The sequence below is a fragment of the Agelaius phoeniceus genome, chromosome 6 (assembly GCF_051311805.1).
Source record: "Agelaius phoeniceus isolate bAgePho1 chromosome 6, bAgePho1.hap1, whole genome shotgun sequence".
Taxonomy (NCBI): domain Eukaryota; kingdom Metazoa; phylum Chordata; class Aves; order Passeriformes; family Icteridae; genus Agelaius; species Agelaius phoeniceus.
The window spans coordinates 8,126,275-8,150,800 of NC_135270.1; the positions used below are offsets into that span (position 1 = coordinate 8,126,275).

The 24,526-nt window shown below is 39.6% G+C and overlaps 1 protein-coding gene across 1 annotated transcript in view; it reads left to right on the forward strand.

Annotated features, from left to right (window-relative positions):
* Positions 1-24,526, forward strand: part of FIBIN (fin bud initiation factor homolog) — a 64,221-nt gene that overhangs the window by 31,727 nt on the left and 7,968 nt on the right. Inside the window, exons 9-13 of the mRNA XM_077179574.1 lie at positions 10,023-10,134; positions 10,845-10,948; positions 15,700-15,792; positions 17,299-17,487; positions 18,886-19,012. The gene's annotated coding sequence lies outside the window, so the exon portion shown is untranslated. The remainder of the gene's footprint in view (positions 1-10,022; positions 10,135-10,844; positions 10,949-15,699; positions 15,793-17,298; positions 17,488-18,885; positions 19,013-24,526) is intronic.

A 24,526-nucleotide genomic window follows, 5' to 3' on the forward strand; every position in this document is an offset into this window, starting at 1 on the left:
TCTGAACTTTGGCATTTTTCCCTGTATATACTTCTTCTTCTGAGGCTTTTTTTTATTCACACCCTTTCTTGTCTATACAGCAACAGAGGACACGGTCATTTAAATTTGATACAAGCAGCTCAGTCTCTGTTTTAGATTTTGCTAATTTGTACAAGCCAATATCTGCAAAATATCTCTATCTGTCCTCATGGTGGGGTGAAAATGGCTCAGACACTCAGCTTTGGATTTGTACTGACTTTTGATTTTTTTTTTTTTTTTTTTTTTTTTTTTGGTGCATTCATTAAGATTCTCATGGCACCACTTCTGAAGCTTGTCCAGGTCCCTCTGGACAGTGTCCTGTCCTTCAGGTGTGTCAGCCACACAGTGCTGGAGTGGTGGATATAAACTACTGTACCCTGCACTTATGGTCTCACCTCCAGAGTCTGGTGTTAAATGTGTGTGCATATATGTACAATTGCTAAAAAACCTGAGTTGTGGTAGACAGTGGTATGTTGCTGTAGGCAATTTTAACCATTTATAATAAAAACTCTATATCTGGAAATGTCTTGAACAGGACATCAAGAGGAGATATTTTTTATTAACCTCTCCAGGCTGTTTCTAGAACTTATTTGAAATACTAGCTTTTGGTGGCTTTTTTTAAATTAAAGACATCAGTGTTGCTTTTGGAATTTTGCTAAACTTCCTCCAAATGCTATGTATAATTGCAAATTCAGCTAAGTGTTTTAACACATGCCCATGGCTATTTTTAATACCATTTTAACCAGTGTTTCACTTGGGCCCCATATATTCTTCATGCAATTACTGTACTTAAGCACCATGGAGTCACACATATTCTTGACCCATTTTCTCCTGACTGTCCCTCACCAAAAGGGAGTGTTCCCCACTTAAGACAACACTGAGCTGAATGCTAACTTCTACATCCACAGCATGAAGGAGGAGCAAAGAAAACATTTCTAGCAGCATGGGAGCATCTCAGTGTCAGAGGGAGTGCTCTTCTTTGTGAAACTAAACCTACATCTGTCATTGTGATGTGTTTAAAGTTTTCACAGAAGGGTATACCTGAAAAGTTAGGCAGAAAGACTTTGTTTGCCCATATGCAATTGAAGTCATTACATCTCATCTTTTGAGCAGAGTTCTTTCCTCCTGAATTGTTTGCCTCTGTTGAATATCACTGTTTTCTTTCTTTGGCACTTGTGCTCGGTGCTTCATTTATTCACTATTGTTATTATTTGCAAGAGCAGCTTCTTAAACACACATTTTATCATCATCATAATCAAAACAAATTATATGCATTTCCACAAGTTAAACCTGCTGCATTTAATGCTAATTTTTCATTCTTCCTTTGTTTAGGTTTTTGTTGGCATTTTGCATGCTCAGGCTTTTTTTGCAAGGGTAATGATAAACGTTCTGTGCCTCCAGGGGAGGGGCTGCCTGAAAGTTATTTGGCAATAGCTGTGGATATGTGGCTCCAATTTAAAATCCCTCTTTTTCACTCTTCAGTTATATTTCTTTAAACAATACAGCAGAAATGCAAGGATTTGTAGTCAGCTTTGGTATGATGGTTGGCTATTGCTGCCAAATTAATGTTGGTAGCCTTTGAAGCGTGTCAGTGACTGTGGCTGTAACACAAACCTGCAAGATCTTCTGTGGCAGGAAGAAAGAAAGGCATGCTGGCTAAAAGTCTTGTGTTATTTTGAAATGGCATTTTTGTTTAGTTATTTTTAATGTAATAAATAGAGAAACTTTTCAGCAGTGGTAAAATTTTCAGCACTAACTCTACTGAAATCAAGGGTAATGTCTTAGACTATTCATGCAAAGATCTGGGATCATGTTTTGCCAAGACTGAGGCTGTTTGTGTCATTAGAAAAAACACAGTTGCATAACAGAAGGATAATAGCACATATAAATTTGCTTATAAATTTGAAAATTGGTCCTTTCATAATTACAACCATTCCTCAGGCATAAAACTCCACTTGCTCCTTCATACTGAAATGGCTTTACAGGATGAGGTTTTTGATATGGTGATGCAAAGTTTGTGAATAATAACTAAAATAAATAAAAATTCATTTCATTTTCCTTTGGTAAATTATCTTCTATTACTTTTTCATGAGGTCAGATACATACACAAGGTATTTTTAATGAAATGGCAAATGTAGGACTTCATCACATGTACCACGATAACTGTTTTCCAACTTGTATCAGGCATTGAGGGTGATCAGAGCTTTACAGCTGTGGGTGTTTGTGGAACAAAAACTTGCTTTTTTGGGGAATTCTTTTATCATTTGAAAGATACCTAACTGGTGTCAGAGCAGATATTCATTTGTTCACAAACATAAAAACTTGATTATTTTCTCCTAAAAAAAATAAATGGTGTTGGTTAGGTTCTACCTAGCCAAGCATAGAAATGAGCTGAAAGGAAGGACACTACAGACCAGTGGATGAATTCCTTTAGTGATTTAATGAGCTTTGAATTGGGTCCTGTGGTAATCAAAATGCAAGTAGCAGCACATCTTTTGAGACACTCACTGTTTGATAAAAAAGTTGCAGACTCCAATTTAGTCAAAAACTTGGTTGGGATAATTTGATCATTTTTCAGATCTATATGTTGGGGTTTTTTCTAAAAGTCTGAGGTTTATATAAAATATGCTGTGTCTACATTAGCGAGTAATATGGTGCAACAGATGAGCAGACTGAGGTGGCCAGAGCAAAAGCCTCTAGACCTACATCATCACTAAAATGCAACCCAAAATGCAATGGATACAACCATGACAGAATCCTGTGGATCTCCTTTACAAACACATGAAAAAGTGTTTATTTATTTATTTCAGAAGCCCTTATATTGTCCCTTTTTTATTTGGTAGAGCACTCTTCGCAAATAAAAAGGTGCCAAGTAAATTTATATTCATGTTTTATTATTTACAAAGAAACTGAGAATCTTGAAGCTGGAACCAAATTTCTTTCAGGATGAAAGTTTCCAGTCTTGAGCCTTACATGAAACTGTCCTTATAACAAAAAGCATTGGTAATGAGAGAGGAAATGTCCTCAGAACATGCATGTATCCATTTGCTCCCAGCTCCCTTTTACTTGGAACAAAGGCATCAGAAAAAGCAAACCAGGATTTTTTGAAGACTAAGTGAAAACCTCTATTACTCTCCACTTCTTCATGCTTACTCTCACATTCACATTTCTTCTTAAAATCTCTGGTACTGATACTTTTATGTAGATAGTATTTGCCTCCTCAAAGGTATTTTTTTCCTTCTTTGCTTCAATCTGTTAAAAATTACCACAAACTACATCTCCCTTCTTGCTACACACACTAGGCTCCTTGCATGTGCCAACTGCTCCTTTACTAATATGTGAATTTAAACTTCTTATTTTCCTGCCAGCTTAATATGACTGAATTCTGACCTTCTGTACATTTCTAGGTTTTGTCATTACCTTAAGTATAATATAAATACACAAGCCAGCTCTTGACTTCCATTTTTTGGGGGCTGTAGCAGTTAGCTTTGGATGTAAGTGTTTGTTTGGCATACAGAAGAGTTTAAGATGCTGTCTTATGGCAGACGAGTTGCAAAGAGTTGGCAAAATTGGGCATCATCACCTCATATCAGTGTTGTACAGAGTAGTACAGTAGTCCCTGAAAACAGAGCATGCTCTATTTTTATTATTTTTAGTTTACCATCCTTAGTGTCTTCCATGGTAGAGAAGGGACAGTCCTTTGTCTTCTTTTGAAGCCTTCACTTAAAAGCACTTTTTTCCCATGACAGCCTCAGACAAGAGGAGGAATGTTCTCTGTAAAGCCCAGCAGTTGCCCAAGAAGCTGCCACCACACAGCAGTAATGAGAGTTATTAAAGTTCAGAACATCAGAAGTGAGTGTTTCCAGTTGCAGAATATCACAGTCCTGGCTCATTGCCACCAGCCTGTGCTCAAGCTGTTTCCATTTTTGCTAACCAGCAAAAGAATAACAGGATGTTTATTCCTCTTTTTTTTTTCTTTTTCTTTTTTTTTTTTTTTTTTTTAGCAAGTCCTGCCTATAGGGCTGCATTGAGATTAAGTGCATCTTTTAGTTCTTATTCTATAATTTGCAGAAAAGGGATCTGGTAATAAAAGATGGGAAGGAAGAAAGGACTGAGCAGTGCAGTGTTCACATGGATTAAAGGTTTACTTTGGCAAAGCTCACAAGCACAACATGTACTTGCATCACAGGTGTTTTCCCAAAGCATCTCAGCTGCCTAGACAAGATGTCATGGCAGCAACTCGTGTGTGCTCTTTACTGCTGGAGCAGGGCAAACATTTTGCTTAACCACAAAACAGCTCATGAAAAAAACCCAAAAAACCCCATGATGCTGTACTCTCAATTGTTCTCAATTACGTAAGTGATTCTTGGGGCCAGGGTTATTCAGATTTAGGCTGTCAGACTTCATTCTGTCACCACGGAAAATGTAATCCTATAGCTCAAGGCAGAGAGAGGAGATCCACAGTGTGCTCTGAGCTTTTGAGAAAATTGCTTTTCCCTTGCAGGATGGTGGCTGAGCTCCTGCCTCTCTTGTCTTTTTCAGATAGATCTGCTGGTAGCATGGCCTTCTGGGCAGGGGACCTTTTTTGGCCTGCTCTTGGACAGCACTCATATGGTCTGGGTCTGGCTGACCCTGCAATAGCAATCATAAATAGAAAGATTAGTCAACAATGTGTAAAAGTGAGTACAATGTGGTAACTGTTGTTGAGGTCTGTCATGCTCAAAATCCTTGAATGCAAATTTGTATGGAAATTTGAATTATCCTGGGAATACTATCTATAATCCCTAAAATAATTATAAATGTACTGAGGTAGTGGAATGTAATGAAATCTCTGTATTTTAACTGAAACCAGCACTTTTTAATATGTTTCTTGCTCTGGAACCTGGAATCAAACACTCTGCTGTTGAATTGAGCTGTTGGAAGATACCTGACACATTAATGATATTTTTTCTGCATCTATTTCTGCATCTATTCCAGGAATTACACCTATCAACAGTACATGCTTCTGTGAGAAGCATGAGAGTTTCTTTTATGAGAGTTTTGTTTGATTAGTGTTGGTGATGCTGGTTTAGTGATGCTGGTACAGTTTATCAATTATTTGCAACTTGTAATCTAATGTAATCTAAAGCAGTCCTGCATAAGTAGTGAGATAGCTATTTTCTGTGAAATTTTCCTATTTTAATTAATAGGAGTTTCCTGACAAGTGGGAGATAGTTTGGGACATTTCCTGCATTGTTTCATAAAAGGTTGTCACAAAAATGGCCAATAACCAAGACTGAGAGACAGAATGTTTGTTAGAAAGTCAGTATTAATATTTTAAAGGGTTTGGAATATTTTCATGTCTTTTTATTATGTTGTGACCCCCAAAGAGTATATTAGGCAATGGGAAATTAATTGCTATCACCATCTTTACTCTTTAGGATAAGTTTGTGTACAACAAACGTACCCAAACCCTACAGAGAGCAAGTTTAACTCACACAGTCATAGCAATTTGGACAGGGGGTGGTGGGAAGTCACTGGTATTTGGTGAGAGGTTCAGTTTGCCCCACAGAGTTCCATTCTTGTGGAATACAAACTCTTCCAGCAGCTCTGTGTCCCATCCTGTACAAGGTCCCAGAGACCTTCATCAGAGATGTACTCAGGGATCTCTCAGTACAGGGGAGCTGGGATGAATCTAGTCAAGTAACACCAGCAGATCTTGATCATGCTCTGTGGTTGCTGTAAAAAGTAAATGGAAGTTCGAGTTCTTTGTTTTTATGGACTTAGAAATTTGTATAATTAATTAGGCCTTTAAACTGCAAAGATATATGAAATTTTACCCTGTGAAGTTGCCCTACTGCCTTCAGACAATTAGTGTCATTAGAAAAGATGATAGAAGTGCACATACTCATGTTATTAGAAACTTCAGCCCTTAATGAATAATGTATGGCAGCCCTGTGTAAAATTTCATGTTGTGACATGTTCAGTGCATTACAGATAACATATCATTTCAGTGTCAAGGGAAAACAGTGATTTGATATTAGTTTCAGCCCTTTAAATTCTGACTTGCAACTTAAAGAAGTGGAGTTTATATGTAAGAATAAATGAGAGACTGGAAATTCCTTCACTTACATGTGCAGTAATGTTTATGTTTGTGGGGAACTAGAACTCTGTTCTGTAATTCCTTTATTTGAGCAACAATTCAACAACAGTGTTCAAAGTGCTGTTTGTGCAAGATGAGTATGCAAAAAGGTAGATTCAAAAAAAAAAGGGATTTGTAGGGCTGACCAGGCACTACAACTCTGCCTTGAAATTTGAAGATAAAAAGAAAGGAGGACACATGAGCACATTCTACTTTTCAGTGACAAAAGCTTCTGTGTCAGGAAACTGAATTAAATTCTCCTGCAAAATAATGGAGTGTCAGTCAGCCACCTAGCTAATAGGAGGGCAAGGCAGCGGTGGGAGCTCTTCTTATAAGACATGAAACAACTGAAGAGCTGGCAGTGGAAGGACTATGAGCAGCCATCAGCTTATCTGCTGCTGAGGAAATATCCTCTGTGCTTTGGCATCTTGCCCCCGAGGTTGCTGGCCAAATGTGAGATGATTTCCCATTAGGGTGAGGCTGCCTGCCAGATGGATAAGCCCCTACAAACTGAGCTCAGACTTTCTGACGTCTCCCACTTCTGCTTTCACATATCCAAGAGCTGTGGCTGGGACCTTGTCAGGGAAGGTCCTGATCCTTTAATGGGAAAGGAACATAGAGAGTGTAACTGGTACTCAGGGAGAAGTATGCAGAGTCTGAATGTCCACTTGGACTCCTGCACAGGATTGCAACACGGGTCATGCAGTATCTGCAAGGCCTTCTGTACTCTTGGGGACTTGATCCCAAATGAATTGCTGTCTAATCTGCACGAGTATTGAAGCCTTGAAGTATTGTTTTGAAGCCTGGAAGTATTGTATTGAAGTCTTGCCTATTCTACTCAACATGAGGAACAATAACTTAAGGAGTGTTAATACAATGTCATGCATGCACATACTTGTGTATAAACATGTACATGCATATGGAATTTGGGGGATTGTTTAGATTTCCCAATTATTTGTTCATCTCAGCTTTCAAAGCAAGTAGAAGGTGAAAATAAAGCCAGTCTCCTTCCCTTTTAAAGAAAGTACTTTGGAATCGCACGCATAAAGACACCTTTTATTTTTAAAGCTATATCCTGTTTGAAATGAGCATGAAAACCGCCTGCAAAATACTAATCTTCTCTTTCCAGGAGGAAGAGTTGACACTCCTGGGATTTCAGGCTGTGATCAGGCTATTATAAACCTAGGCTTAAATTACAAAGCCACAAGTATGCTTTGATCTGCTGTGAAGCTGTACCATCCTGATGGATGACTAGTGGCTTGCAATGAGGCTTAATATGATACAACGTTTCTAACATCAGGTGGCATCCCCCGTACATCATTGAATGGAATACAACACAAGTACCCCAGTGGTTCTGGCTTTTGGTGTCTTTCTGTCTTGAGAGAAAGGAGGGGCAGATTTGAGGAGGTGGGCTGTTGAGGAGGAATGGTTCTCCCCTCCCTTGGAAAGGGCTGGAGAGGGGACAGTCTTGTCACTTGTGTGACAGCTCTGAGGCTGTCACTGTTTTCTTACAGATGCTCCTGCCTCTTCTGGCACTGGTCTGTCCACTGAAGGAAAACAGGTTGAGACCAGGATTAAAGCCTCATCCCTTTGCTTCTGGCTGATTGGATCACTGGCACTCTGAGTGCAATTTAACCACTTTGGTGCTTGAGACTCAGTTTTATCTTGAACTGCATGTTTTCACAGTTTGTGTGCAATTAACTTGTTTGAGAACAAGAATTCCCAAGTGAACTAATTTTAATAGAAAGTACATTTGCAATGGGCATTGAGATTTCTCTGCATCCAGACTCTGAGGCTGTTCCATTGGCATGAGTGATAAATCCTTTCTAAGGGTAACGCAAATTCAAGGCTCTGTGGGCCACACACAAAAATATGATCTCACATTTTCTCAAGTAGAGTCTTTGTTCATTTTACTTTGGTGGTTGTACCTTACAAGTTTGTAGAATAACCAAAAACTTCCTTATTTCTGGAAACTATTTTCAAGTTTGGAGGCAGGTCAAGATAGGAAGGAATTCCATTTTCTATGACATCCAAAGATATCTGGAAGTCTGCATTTATATGAATATCTGTTGTCTCTGTAAATGCAGTTTTTATCTTTTCTATAAAAAAACTGATAAGTCCAGAATGGTACCTTGGTCAGACCCCAGGGAGGACTTAACAGTAAAAGAGGATCTGTGGAAAAGAGAAATTTGCTAATAGTGCAGCCCTTGTGTTTAGCTGGTGCTGCACCAAGAGGGAAGAAATCTCTTTCTGTCTCTAAGTGCAGCCGGTGGGACAAGCTGTGGGGCCACAGGGAGACTGCCTTCCTCTTGTGCCAAAGGAGTATATTATCATTGAAACAAAGGAAAAGAAAGGATCCTCTTGTTTCAAACTACCTTCACTGCCCCAGAGGAGGAAGGTTTTATGACTTGCCAAGAGGGATAAACTTTCACCTGAATGGGGAAATTGCATGGATCTCTCTAGCAAGGGAGAAGTTGCTGGAGGGTGGGTGGCTGCAGCAGAGAAAGAGCTCTGTTCCTGCATGCCACACAGCGGTACAGTGGGGTTTATCACTTGAAATAATCTGTACTACAAGCTTTTGTCTTGAGATTTCAAAAAGTGTCCCCACTAATGTAACCACAGTGAACTAATGTGAGTTATGTTATCTTGAGCTGTGGCTGAATCTGACTCCAGTGTGTTTTGCTTCCAAGTAGGAAAGGCTAGGAATGACTAAGTACACAAGAATTCTTGTGAGTCATATTTAAAATTAAAGATTCTGCTTCTACATAGCAAATTACATGCCTTGTTTTGCAGACATATGGCTCATCCTTCATGTGTCATATCATGAAAAACATGGCTTGTAATTCTGCTGTGAAGCAATATGTTTGTGACTATAAATACAAATTAAATCATTTGTGGTTTTTAATACAGTAATTGTGAGCTATCAGAATATTTCCATTTGGGGATGGCTGCAGGATGATGTTTTGCATTATATATATGTATATATATGTATAACTGTGTATACACATACACAGTACATATATATATATATACACGCATGTACATATATATAAGTACATAGCAGTCTCAGACATCAAGATGCAGGTGGCTCTTTCTGAATCCCAAGAGCAGAAAGCGTGTCTTGAAAAGCAGATTTGAGGAGGAGATTGGTATTTAGGCTTTGTATGGCTGGAAAACTGCACCAGCAGTACAATAGGTTAGATAAGAAATATCCATAAGGAACAAGTTCTTTAATCCATGGCAGCAGCTCTGTAGCCTTCTTAGTGACATGGATTTTCCACATGCCACCCTGAAGCTGAAATGAGGATGGCTAATGAAACTAATCCTGTTTTCCTGGAAAAGCCTGTTCCAGGACCACTTAGTGCTGCTGATACTGGTGTCAGGAAGATCATGAAATAGGAAATAGCTGTTTGAGAGCTTAATGAAGTCTCACATGCTGCAGAAGGGCTGCTTTGGAGGCTGTCACGACCCACTGGAATGGGGCATGATGTTCATTCTAGGTTCTCCTCATGCTGAACAGATATTGTGTCAAAGAACTCTGATGCTTCTATTATATAGCTGCCCTAGATTCAGCAACCAGACCACTACTTAGACACATAAGGCATTGGTTATCAACCCCTTAAGTTTTAACACTTCTTAAAAGCAGTGGCTAATATACCCTTACTTTTTACATTGCACTTTAATAAGCTCTCCAATCCCACAATTCAAAGTTGCTGGCTAAGAGGCCACACTACAGCACTTCTCAAAGGTGCTGACATAAGCCACAACACTGTTTTTCAAAGGTACTGGAACAAACTGCAGCACACTTCCACAAGCTCCCCACTCTAGCAACAAACTTCAGGATGGAGTCTGGGCTAGAATATGATAGCTGTTCTTTCCACAGGCAAAGCAAGGAAGGACAGAAATAAAGACAGAAGAGAGAGAAAGACAACAATGAATATCACCAGTCTTTAGATACTACATGGGTCCTGCCACATGGATGGTCCAGAGCTGGGGTAAGAGTCAAAGACAAAGGGAAGAAAAAGAGCACAAGGGGGCCTGATCCACTTCCTTTTACAGTTACCTTGGTGTATACCTCTGATGCAAACTAGATTTTTCTTGCTGTTTTGTTTGCCCGTGTGCAGACAGCCCCTTTGAACCTTTCTCCAGGAAGCAAGTAGAGGGACAGTGGCCTGAGCAGGAGTCCCAAGGTGGAGCAGGATGTTGATTCAGAACAGGTCTGCCCCCCTCCCTGGGACCCTCTTTTCCAATCACACCTTTCCTGTCCTAACAGAACATTTGAGACAAATCAAACACATGTTTGTGTCTGGTCCTTCACAGAGGCTGAAAGGATGGTAGGGCACAGTGAGCAAAAAAGGGTTAATAGGGCTCAGAGCTCCTAAGCCTGTCAAAAGACAGCGGAAATCTCACAGGAAAGATATCTGCTGTACCTCAGCATCCTGAGCCACTCAAGAAACCCCAGAGGAGCTTCAGAGATTTGGCAAAAAGGGTTGATAAAATGCAGCAAGGCACATTAGGATTGGAATGCAGTGCTTGGCTCTGGAGATGGGGAAAGGAGTCACAGCAAATATATCTTCAGACACACATTGCCTCTCTCTCTGTCTTTGTCTAATGATTCAAGCAGTCACTACCCTGGAAGTGGAACATGATTTCAGCATCATGTAAGTTGCCTTTCTCCTTTTCTTTTGGGTGAAACATCAAGTAGAAAGTGGTTCTGCTGCTCTATTAACAACAAATGTTGCAGCCCATGAAAATGAGCTTCACTGTGAGCTACTGGTACTATGGGAGTTACAGGAGGATCCTAAAAAGGTAGGCACCAACAGGACTTAAATCCTGTTTCCAAGGGTCACAACTCAGCCAATTAAATGCAGTATGTCCCTCTGAATGAACTACTGAAAAACATGTTAAGACCAAGCCCTAAGGCTGAAGTAATTTGATCTCCTTTTCAACCATATTTTGGATTATATTCTTTGTGTATTTTGGTCATCAAACATTGTCTCCACACTGTTTAAGTGGGCCCAAGGTGAAATCAAAGCACACAAAATCTCAGGCTAAAGCAAATCCAGTAGTAGTAGTTGTGTTACTTTTTAAAAAGTCCATCAGTTTAATACTATTTCTCCAAAATGGGCAAAATCTACAGGTGAGATGACATTAGAGTTTAGACTTGCATTATCATTCATATTTTATTTTAAAATCAGTTTTTAAAGAATGTTTGTTTTTGGCAATACATTTAAAACTGTCTGTGCAGTATTGCCTGAAACAAACTGCCATCTCACGTTCCATATATTCCATTTCAATTAAATTGTTTCAACAGCCATTGCAAGAAATCAAAAGGAAGCTAAGAAATTGAAAAGATTTCTTCTTCTAGCACTGAGAAATAGCTTGACAAATAAGATTTCATTGCAAATTTAAAATACCAAAAAAAGCATAAAACCAGAACAATAAAAAGAAAGATGATTTTGTTTTACTTTCAGTGGATAGTTTTTAACAAATTTGTGATTGGTTTCTGTCGGTTTGTAGTAAGAAGTGAACTGGTATTAGAATCATGGCTTGAGTGATCAAACAAGACTGGAAAAATTCTTTGGCAGAGATCCATCTACACAGGAACTTGGCCTGCATGCAGAGAAAATACACTACAGATGTATAAATTACACAGGCTGGGATAGTGCTGGTCAAAACCATCCATACTGGAGTCATGTGGGAAAGAAGTTCTAGACACCATAGACTACCTCGCTTCAACTAAAATCATGCAAACTAGAAATTAGCTAAAACCACATTTGCACAAATACACATAGAGAATACAAACCACATTTGCAAATACACATAGAGAAGTTTCTAACCAGCTGTGTTAACTGGATTTTCAAGCAGAACAACCAAAGAAATTCAGCCAGTTGGATTCATTGGTAAAGCTTATGTTCAATTTTAGTTATAGTTACATAGTTTTTTAAACAACCAATTAATTAAGCCTACCAGAGAGGCAAAATCACTCCACATTTTATTACAGAAAGTAAGTTGCAGCCAAGGGTTAGTTGTGGCAGTCCTACATTTTCATTGCTGCAAACAAACTTTATCAAAAGAGACTCCAAATTCCTAATTATTAGCACACAAGGCCAAATCAAAACAATGTAATTTATTTGATAATTTTAACCAAGGACAGGGTTTTTTTCCTGAGGAGAAAAAGTCAGTGTAGAAAAGGAGCAATGAAGGATTGTTCAATCATTCTTGGGAAAGATAAGGAACTCTGTCTAGAGCTACTATTATTTTTGGAAGGCACGAGAAATTGGGGGACTGATATTGAGATGGGTTTATGTAATATATAATACCATACAATGCTCTATTACATATAAATTCCTAATATATTATCACTATATTTCTGAGATTTGGATTTAACTTCTCTAGCTGTATCCCTTTTGGTGACTGTGGATAGTCTGGTCACTGCAGACAGTCAGGGCACAAGTGCTTTTTGGACCTATGTGCTCAGTCCCAAGCAAAGTACAGATTCCAAAGGTCTAAAGATATTGCCAAGGAAAAAAACTGCTCAGGTGATGACAGGGACAAGAGAGTGAGCACTACTAAATCTTCTCAAAATTCCTGCAAGGTCTTTCTGTGGTCTGTGTTCACCCAGAAAAGCACTTACTTGGGCAGTCAGAAGCTGGCTTGTGTTTGAATATTGTCAGAGAACTTTTTATGGACAGTGAGGCTGAAACAGCTTGGTCAGCTGCCAGTGTGCAACGGCTGTAGATGGGAGTTGTGCCAGCTTTAGCTGCATTACAAGATAGCTATTGAGGAAGTTTACAACTTGTCCAGGTCCCATCTGTGTGCCTCCTTCTAGGTCAAGCCATCTCCCCCTGCCCTCAGCATGCAGGCATGACAAAGAATACCTGTGTGACACTCAGACATTGCTTCAGGGTCTCACCTCTTGCCACCAGTGGTGATGCTGCTCACTGCTGCTTCTCCACTTCTTGAAGCTTCTCTTGTCACTTCCTTCTTTCCCAGGCAGCACTTTTTGTGTGTTAATTCAATTATTTTGACAGCCATTGTGTACCCTCCCCAGCTGAGCCCCCCAAGCTGTCCCTGCAAACCCTCTCTGCTCTGGGACCTGGCACTCAGCAAGGGATTTACAGCCAACTTCTCAGCTACAGCATCTTCTAAATACATAAAACATCTTCTGTGATATCTTTGTAATCACACTCCTCACGCCTTTCAGAAGCTTTCCCCCAGTGCTGGCAGATGTCACTGAGCACACGGAATCTGTGGCTCTGGATGTGCCTTGGATTAGGTGGATGCAGACCATGACCAGCCCTGGACTCCACTCCAGGTGCACTGCAAACACAAAGCCTCTCACAGGTATGCATCCACCTTTCAAAAAACAACATGCTCTCTGAAAAATTACTTCTTTCACTGTAAAATACAGTGGAGCAGGTGTTTTCTTTTTGGCCATTTTCCAGCTAAGCTGCCTCCACAAATAGAAATATAACTGTTTACTTGTCTACATGACTTTTTAATTGAGAGGTTTTGCTAACCACCATAATGGATGCACCAAATAAATTCTGACCTAAAGTTTGGAAAGAACTACAGTAATGGCTGTTTTGAGTGGACAATGAATATGCAAGGGGAAAAAAATTTGGAAGTAGGTATGTATACATAAGGCATGGCATGGTCTTTCAGAAGGCAGCAGAGAAACAGATTCCTTCAGTATTTCCCTATATTTAAAAACCAAAAAACCCCACCTACAACAGTAATTTTCTGAAAAGGAGTGACTTATCTCCCTATACTGATACTGAAAGTAAGAACTGGCATCAGTTAAATTAGACATTGTATATATGTGGTATAGATACCTCAGTTGTGATAATGTATGTTGAGGCTGAGGTTTTCCTGAAAAGTTGGCCAAGAAACAAAGTATACTTAAGGAATTCAGGTAGTGTTTTACTAGGGAAATGCTGAAAATAGTGTGAATCTTTAGTGTAGCATCCTTAAATGAAATGTTTGTTCAACTGGAAATGAAACATTTATGTGAAGGTTTTTTATAGAAGATGCTGACTGCTTTCAGTTGAAGACTGAAGCCAGCTGAGGTCTGAGAACCTAACTTACAGTATTTTGAAGTGCTCAGTGCAAAAAAAATCTTAGAGTTGGTTTTTTAAGTGCATGAATTTTCAAGATTAAGTCCAGGCCTCCAAGTCAAGCAGCTGGAAAAAAAAAAAAAAGGCACAACTGGCAGATACCCTTTTCTGGTTGGTTTTCCAGCCAGCTGTAACTTGCCTCCCCTTCCAGTCCCCTCCTGCCCCTCCTGTGTGTGCCAGTCCATGTGGCACTATCCCACCCAGCAGTGTCACAGCATTCAGCAATTTTAACCACTGCCATTCATCCCTAGTCTATAGGGATGAATGGCAGTGGTTAAAATTGCTGAATGTCTTTAGTCTATATCAGAATGCCTTTAGTCTATATCAGAAAATCATCAATGTACTTTAAAGTATTAAAGCCATATGTCAGTCTAGCAAAGTGAGTCAATAAAGACCTAGCTCCCCACTGGTTTTCCCGTGTGCCCTGGGACAGCTGCTTCCCTGATGAGCACCCACTGTGAGTCTTCCTGAGCTGGTGGATTGTGCTGGTTAGTTCCTGAGCTTTTCTCTACTCATCCAAATGAGCTCAGCAAACACCTGGATCTCGTGTCCATCTGTGAGCCCTTTTGCTCACAGAAAGCAGCGCCGTGTTCTGAGGGTCAGCCACTGCACACAATTACTTCCACTATTTGCTCAAACCTAATTTCTGACTTCTATCAGTCCTTGGCCTGCAGTGATTTAATGGGAGGATATTTAAGAACTCTTTTTCTTTGATGGCTCATTTCCCTCCAGTTTATGTCTATTTGCTGTATGTATGTGCACATATATAGTCATTTAGCTTAAATCATTCTCATATGTTCCTATGAGCTCATAGTGTATTTATAGAAAGTAACTATATTGCTTCCCAGGCTTTATTTTAGTAGCCTTAATGCAATGTCTTCCAGTCTGTGTCATAAGACAGATATTTCTGGTTTTATGGTGTCTTTTTTTTAAAATTTGAAATTATCTTACTCAAACACGAAATTTCTGCTAACACATGGCAAAGCACATTAGTCCAACTAATACAATCACATTAATATTTATTTCTGTCCCAAATATCTTGGTTGAAATAGAATGGACTCCATTCAGATTCTTCCACAGCTGTAATAGAGTGGTTTAGTTATCCTGTGATCAATTAATATCCAAAGATTTTTCTCCTCTTCTGCCTTTAATTTGCTTTTTCCAAGCTCAAGACAGAAATTCATGCTCTTCGTTCCAGAGCACATATTTTTGCCAAATTTTATACTAATTCTGTTTGCAAGTTGTAAATTCTTCTTTATCCTCCTTATATTAATTATGTCTTCTTGTTTTAGGGCACCATCATATTTAGTTAATATCCTCTGGCTCTCTGTGGCAAAATCACTAATGAAAATATTAAATTATGTTGGTTCCAAGAACAGCTCTGTAAGAACTCAATAAGCTATCTTGTTGAAGATGGTTATTTGTATTTTATTACAATAGAAGCACCTGGTGTTCCACCTTAGCAACACTTAAACATTTCTGGAAGGAGAGGACTTATCTTGGATTATATAATCTTTGCTGATTACTTTAGAGGTAAGACTTTTCCCTTAAGATCATTAATAAGTATTTTCTTACAGTAACAAATTACAAAATCACAATGTGGAGGGTTTGAGCAATTTGACTCTGTTGGAACCATAAAGCAAGATTGACATCAGTCATTAAGAAAAACATTATTTGTAGTGGAAATCTGCCATCCTTGTAAGTTAGTTTAGATCCTGCATTTTTCCAGCTCTGTTAAGTGCATGCAAGGGGCTTGTCACAATCATTAAAAATTCACTCTTGATAATCTCATTGGGTTTGAGTTTCAGGATTTAGGTCAGTTGAAATGTTTAACTTAGCTTAAAATATAAGGAGGAGGAATTAATGAGAATTTAATCTGCTTTCTGGACAATGAAAGTGTGTTCTTTCTCCCTTTTTCATACTGAACTAAAATGCACAGTAAAAGGAGACAGTTTTAACATGTATTTCTTCACACAGTTTTAAGTTATTAGGTGTCACATAAATAGATTTTGCAATAACTGAACTGCATCATCTCACAAGAGAGGGGGAGTGGATGATGCTCATCAGTGATGTATATTTTGTCTTTATAGACAATTAATAAATCACAAGAAAATGAGGGGTTCTTTAGTTTATATCAGAAAATCATCAATGTACTTTAAAGTACTAAAGACATATGTTAGTCTAGCTAAGTGGATCAATAAAGACCTAGCTCAAAACTGAATTATTATGCCTACCTTTGAAGAAAACAGTAATATGTGAGCTACATATTTTGGCTGTTTCTAAAGGATGAATTCTTCTTAGCAATCTTTTTTGTTCCAATTCACTATCTTCACTATTTAAATCTTGGCTATTATTGTGTTTTCTGGGAAGTTACTATAACGTTTGCATGAACTGTGTCATGCACATTCAAAGATCTTGTCGTGTGGAAGAGGAGATTTTCTCAAACCCTTTGTGTTTGATTAGTCTGTCAGTGCCTTGGGTCAGCTGAGACCCTTGTGCACAACCTAACTGTTAGAGTCCAGTTTTGGGGGCCCTTCACTAAAAAGTCTGGTGGGTTGGAGGGCAGTTCAGGGTCAGATGGAGACAGAAGGACCTCCTCCCAAGTCTCCACACCTTTAATTGGTTTGTGGTGCCTCAGGGAAGATTCAGGGTCAGAGACACTTCTTCCCAGGTCTCTACAGTCAAGTATGTTATTTACTGCTGGCAACTGGTAGCCCCCTTGAAGTACTCACACAAAACAATTTATGGAACATTCCTTATTAATATAACAGAAAACTGTTAAGGTTAAGGTTTGAAGATTGAAGGTGATAGTATCTCGCTGAAAAAAAATCTGTTCAAAGCAATATACTAACAAGCTCTAATTACTAAAAAACCTAGCCTGAGCTAAGTGATCTGCACACAGACTGAAGTTCTTGGGGTCCCTGGGATGGAGGAGATATGTTCTGCCTGTCAGCTGATGCCAGAAGCATCAACTGAGTCTTCCCTATCTTCTCCACTTTTTAAACTTACTTTGATACTAATTTTTGTGTTTTGGTACAGCTTGAGTTACTGGTGGTATATCATGTTCCATGCCGGGTGGTCGTGCCTTGGAGGTGGGGAACATCTGCATTGCATCTGAGATAACCTTTGGGAATGGGCATTGGTGTCTGTGATCTCACCATGGCTGCTGGTTCAACAGCAAGAAATCTTTTTCCTCCCTTATTTGACACGTGCTATGTGGCTAATCAGGTACCGGGCATCACCTAGCATCCCTTTTGCAAGAATTTTGGCAGAACCTGAGCTTGGTGTTTCCACTTCACTCCACCCTCCATTTAGGCCCCCTCAGCATCTACTATGTGTGGGAAGTTGGGCTTGCTGACCCCATTCCATCCTAGGAGTAGCCACAGCAATTTCTCCCTGGTATTTTAAATATTGTTATAACTATGTCTGTAGCTTTCAACCTTGCTCCATCCTCCATTTTCTTCCCCCCTCAGCAATGCTGACTGCAATTTTTGTAACTTTTTTTTTCTTTAATTTTACCCCTGCTCTGTACATTGCTTTGATGGCAACTAACAGCCATTACTGTAACATATTTGGGATTGTCAAATAGTCATTACTGGCACGAAAAGATATCTTTGTAATCCACAACACCTTTGTATTACGTTTCCTCTAACTTGTTAGATATTAGGAGGAAATTTTTTGCTGTGAGGATGGTGACCCACTGGAACAAGTTTCTCAGAGAAGCTGAGGCTGCCACATCCCTGGAAGTGTTTGAGGCCAGGTTGGATGGGGCTCTGGTCTAGTGAAAGGTGTCGTGCCCATGGCAGGGCAGTTGGAACTAGATGATCTTTATGGTCCCTTCCAAACCAAACCATTCTGTGGTTCTAAGATTTGTAGTGTTCCAAGTGTTATTAGAACAGCATTAATCAAAGAATGAAATACAGTGTAGCAGTCTTATTGTAGAGATGCAAAAATACTTGATAGTTGAGTGAATTGATCTGGCTGCTGTACTCGTTAGTTTAAGTGACACTTCAATTTTTACATGCTTTAAGATAAAGGACTCTTTTCTTTTAGTCTCCACTGGTTGCATTAAGAAAATTAACAAAGGAAAAGTGGCCCAATCAGAAATTGGAAATATCAGAAATTCATAAGCAGAATGTTCCAGGTATTTTATGGAATATCACAGTAGACCTAAACTAGGGATAAAAATGTTCCATTAGTTCTGGGAACTAAGTAAAAACCAGTTTACCTTTGAAGGGTGATCTATTAGTAAATTTAGACAGTTTGATACTATGATTGAGGATTTAATAAAATATAATTTCCTGTGAAATTCTTCATAAAACATTTTGAGATGTCATTCTTTGACAGCTTTATCCTGCAAAAGCAGGCATGCAGTCAGGTAATGGAAAGGATTACACACATCAGCCACCACAGCAGCCAGGGACTCTCCTCAGGGATCCAAAATTCCCTTCTGAAGGTCCCTGAGAAGCCAGGTTTCAAGCTTCCAGGAAATTATATTTTCCTCAAAGTGGACCTTGAGTGAAATCAAGCTAAATTCAGCTCTCTTTTTAGCAAAGTGGCTCTTTCAGATGCTCAGTGGAGTAGTCATTCTTAAACCCGCTGCTAATGAGTCATGTTTGTTTGTAGCATCTGGACCTCACCTGGGAAGAATTGCCACAGCATTGGGAAACTGCTCTTCTGGGGAGCCACAAATCCCTGCCTTGGGTTCACTGAAAACATGTTGAAGATGAGGCACTCCAATGAAGCATTTCAGGTCCAATTTCTTTTCTATATTTGTGTCTGATTCTGTTCCTGTGTTACATTTGTGTTTGAATTCTGAATCTAGTAAAGCACAATGTTATTCTTTACTTGAATTCCAGTTACATCATTTCTTTTTAAAGAAGTCATAGTTAAGGCTAAGGTAACCATTACTTGTTTTTGTGTACTTTTAACAGCTCTGATTATGTTAAAAAGGACAAGACAGAAGATTAAAAAGAATATTATTGCTAAATAATTCAGTCCAATGAAAACCCAAACTTGTAAATTTATCCCAGAAAACCAATTTTTCAGATTTAGCCAAGAGAGATCATTTTTCAGATCTGTCAACACCTTTTGTTCCTGCAGAGTTTGTAAAGTTCTGAGTTGATCTTTTAATTGAGTGTGAAGTGGCTGTGTATTCTGTTGTAAGGCCTTATCAAAGGCCCCTTGGAGGTGGTTTTTAACTGTCTCCCAATTGTATTCCATGTCATTCCATGGAAAGGGATTGACACATAAGGATTATGGATATATTCCTAATCACAGTGCAGGGATAGATGAGATTTTTGGGCCTCAACTCTCTTGTCTACCCTCATAAGAGCACTTTTCAAGGCATCTAATCTGGCCATTATTTCTTTATCAATGTTTTCTTGTCTTTGTAACTGCTTTGTGATATTAGTTAATTTGTCCCACAGTATGAAAAGTTTGAATGGAATGAGTTAAGGCAGTGACAGCCACAGAGGCTGTGGTTAATATTATTGCAGCAGAAACAATAGCAAAGATTAACCAACTCAGAAATTTGCAAACTCATTTGAATTTCCTCTTGGACTAGTCGAGCCAATTGTGAGAGACCATCCTGTCCTTCCCAAGACCGACAGATTTACAGGTACCCAAATTCCAAATCTTCTTTTAAATGGAAGAAGGACAGAATAGTTACACATATCTCCATAGGTTATGCATGAGTTGAAAACAAAAGAATCAGCAGATAAAAAACCCAAACCATTTCTATATTCTATCGAGAAATCATTAGCTAAAGCAAAAACATACGGGTGTGCAGTACAAATCATTGGTAATTGCTCCTCTTTCTGTATTGAAGTAGCACTTGTAGCATTCTTATCTAATTTTACTTGGTATATCCTATTGCCAAAAGCAGATAACAGCATTTCTACAACTGTTTGTGCACATGGGACTGATTATTACCTCAATAATATTGATTTAATGATCTGGCCATCCCCCCACCATGCTAAACAATACTGTGGTTTGCCTTTTGGGATGGGGGAATGGTTGTATTGGTCCCACTGTCTTTCAAGATACCATGTGGTCCCCAATCAGTTGCCCTCCTGTACTATAAGAACTGCTGTTGTGGCTGCTGTCCTGTGCATGATGTCCATTCCAAATGCCTTATACTGGAGATGGGTGTAAAATGACATTTGGGGAAATGAGGTGGAGGGCATCCACAGGTTAGTTGGAGGCAGACAGAATGGCTGGCAATGTAGTAGCAGTCAATTTTCTTTCATTGTCTGAGTGTGCATACATTAAATGCAATTGCACAGAAAAGTTAGCACAAGGTAAAGGTCAAGAGGCATTTGTTTGATTGCATGTTAAGCAGATAGGCAGTAAATCAGTAACAAAAGTAGTGTTAATACTCTATGTATCTACAATATCCTGACCCACGGGAGGAAGCCAAGTTCCTCCTGCCCATTCTGTTCCATTGGTGAGGATGGGAGGCTCTGGATCCCACCAAGTCAGAGGCTGAAACAGAACAGCAGAGGTTAAATGATGTGGGCCCAGCAGGTTGTCCCTTCTGCCATTTGATGGCAGCACAGAAGTAGAAAGACAAAGAGGTTCATTGTTGTCGTCCTTGGCTGGGTTTGATGTATCTTGCTGGAAGCCAGTATGGTCCTGAAGGTAAAGAAGCACACCCATAACCTCTTCCCCAGGCTCACAGTGAAACTGGACCTTTCCACTGATCACTGTGACGTCCTTGTATGTCACTTCTGGATGAACTCCTTCTCAATCAGCAGTCTGACCCAGAAGCTTTTTATGTGCAGTTAAGGCATCTCTACTGGAGAGATTCAAAAAATTTAAAACATAGGTTGCTTTGTCAGGCTGCATGCCTCTTGAGGGAGCATGCCTATCAGATTCCCCCTCTTTTGCTTTTGTAGCATGTTTCTTCATGTGAAATGTGTCCTTTAGACTATTGCTTGCCCTGTTGGGGAATGGGCAATACCTGTGATGTGTTTGATAGCCCAAGTGTGGAAGAATTCTTGTGTTTTAAGAGATGTATGGGGCCAATTTTCTGTTTTTATCTGCTGAAGGACACCCATCGTGCTGAAGGCGTGGAGCCAATGTCGGGTGGCATCTCTTGATTTCTCACCCTTGTGTCCTGTTGCTACTATGAATCCTAAAAAGGTATCAATACAAACATGGACATTAGTCCCAAAGCTCGATATGTGTATTACAACATCTGTTTGCCAAATGTCATTAGGTTTCAACCCCTGTGGGTTGGTACCTAATATTTCTGGAAAAGAAGGAGTCTGCTGACATTGTGAGCAACTATTCAGTACATCCCATGCTTGCAGCAAACTTAAATAGAATTGTTTTGCCAGTGCTTGGGCATTTTGATGGTAAAAATCATGAGAAAGTTTTGCCTGTCCTAACTTTTGTGGTATAGTAACTGTCATTTACATAAAAGTAACTCTCTGAAAAAGATCTGTTGTTTTCTGCAAATGCTGAGGACTGTTTAGACGTAGAATCAATGTGGTCTTGCACTTAGGGAAATTTGGCCTTTCTGCCTAGGATGGCTTTGGCTAAGGGTGTGTTCTTGCTGCCTTTTGTTTTTAAGAAACAAACGGGTTGTTATTTATTGCTGAGTGAAAGGGCAAGCACTATTAATATTGTAGTGCTGACAAAGAAAGCCTTTTCCCAGTTTGCTGTTCTTTTTTTCTCTTTCTGTGGAAATTCCTATTCTTTCCATAAACAGATACAAACAGACTAAACATTTCCTGCAAAATATGGCAGAAGTAGGGTTCAAAGTAGCACTAGTAGGTTATCTTGCTGATAAAAAGACGTAATTTTTTGTGTGTCTGCACTATCAAAGCACAAAATTTCACTGAGACAAGAAGTTTTGCGTCAGGGTGTTTGTCTGGAGCCAATTTTGAGTTGTTCTGTATAAAGAGGAAAGATATTCAGGTGCAAACTGCTGAAGTAGAAGGTTTTTTTGACTCATGTCTTCCCAGCTAGACCACATAATGCCATTTTTTGTGCTGAGACTCACAGCTACAAACCTCTTTTGTGAATATGAGTGCCTGTAATGCTGACCTGCACTGCCCTACCCAGAGAGCCAAAGCCCTGTAGGAGATAGGGATGCTCTTTGGTAGCCTGGATAAGATCAAGGGATCTGCACACACCAAAATTGCTAGAATTTGTTAAGCCTAAGAATAAATAAGAGTTTGGGGGTTTATATATTTGAAGGCTCTCTGAGCCTCCTGATATTTGGCAGACTCACACTATCCTCAGCATTCCAAACACTGCATAGCAAATCTTGGGACAAAACTGACTTTGTGTCCCTGAAACTTAGAAACTTAGCTGACCTTAGAAGCAAAAATGCTCTGCAATCCCTGGCTAGTGGAAGCTGCCACCACTGAGAGACAGGCTGGGAAAACTGAACTTGAGCATTCCTCCGTGCTTTTAGAAAAATAATATGACCTCAACCTGACACTTTTTGTTCATTTGGTTTGTGCTGAATGTTTACTGAAGCTCTGTCCTTTGTAGTTGAGGATTTAAACACAGGATTATGTTGCCTTGAGGGTTTTTTTTCTTCCCTGATATGTAAAGTATGGCAAGTAGTCCAGTCTTTACCTCTTCCATTTATCCCTGCTTTGTATCCCAGCAGCACTGGCATAGTGAAACTGCCAGCATCTACTACAGCTGGTCAAGTATAGGTATGACAATAACTGCAAAAAAAAAAAAAAAAAGGAAAGGAAATACTAGAAATACTAGTGTTACCACAACCTTGTATGTCTATAGGGAATTTTATTATGCAGCTAGAGTGCTACAGCTTTATTTCCTGGTGTCGTGACCCACTTGATAGGGGGCACGATGTTCATTATATATTCTTGTCAGGTTGAACAAACACACCAGTCCATGTGTCAGGGAATCTTCTGCTTTACTGTAGAATTGTTTTAACTCTGGCAGCTAGCCCACTACTTGTTCTCAAAAGCCTTGGCTCACAAGCCCTTAATTTTTACAACACATTTCAACAAGATCCCAACTCCCAACACAAACAAACTTCTGTATAAAATCATGGGTATAATATGATAGCCACACTTCCAAGACAAAGCGAGACAGGAGAGAAATAAATGCAGAAGAGAGAGAAAGAAGAAAAAGGATCACCAGGTCTTAAATCCTGTGTTGGTCCTGCTGCATGGGTGGTCCAGATCTGGGGTAGTGAGACAAAGAGAAAGGGAGGAAAAACAGAGGAGGACTGATCTACTTCCTTTTATAGTTAACCTGCTGCATGCTTCTCATGCAAACTGGATTTTTCATGCCATTTGGTCCACACCAGCCATTTCAAGCACTCCAGGAACTGGGTTGGCAGGGGGAGAGTTAATACAGATGCAATGAGCATAAGCCTCAAGGCAGAAAAAAAAGTTGGATCAGCACAGTGCTACCCCTACTCTGGAGGGGAGACCTCTTATCCAATCACAACTTTCCAGTCAGAACTGTCAGTCAGAATGTTTGAGAAAAAATGTTCTTACATGCTTATGCCTGATCCTCCACATCTGGTCACATGAGCCTGAAGCTGTGGTAGAGTAATTCAAAACATTGATTTGATGTAAGAAACGTAAGAAAGAATCATTTGAGGAAATACAATAGTTTAAACTAAAGTTTAAACAAGATAGAGTAAGTAGTAGTTTCCTGAAAAAAAACCTCAAAGCCAGCAAACAAAACAAAATAATCAAACCCAAGTGTACTGGAAAAAATCCAAGGAAGTCCCTTCTGCACATTGTGCAGCTCATGCTACATGGAGTGAGTCGTGCTGATCACACAGCAAGTTTAAATTGGAAGCTCCAATTGCCCAGGGATCTTGGAATTCATCACAAACTGGCCTGAAGGTAGAAATTTCGGACTGTTGTCATCAGAGGAAGAAGAGAAGGTGACATGTGCTGGGGGTGCCCCACCACGTAATCAGCTGCCAGAATACAAATAGCGATGCACTCTCTTCACTGGTGGTTGCTGACATACTGTAGGAATACATTAGAAATAGAAAACTTCTATACGGAGACCTACACAGCGAGTACCAGAAGCTTTCAAGGGACAAGGTGGATCAAGTCAGGTTTCAGATCTGAAAGCTGTATACAGCTGGTTTTGGACATTGCTGAACAAAGGAAACGGCCAGCACTTTATCCCTGCACTGACCCGTGGATGGTAGAAAATGCTCTGTGGTGCTGTCTCCCACAGGAAACAGTCATCCACAGACTTCTCCAGTGTAAGTCCATGACACAGGCAACAGTTCTCCACAAACTGCTGC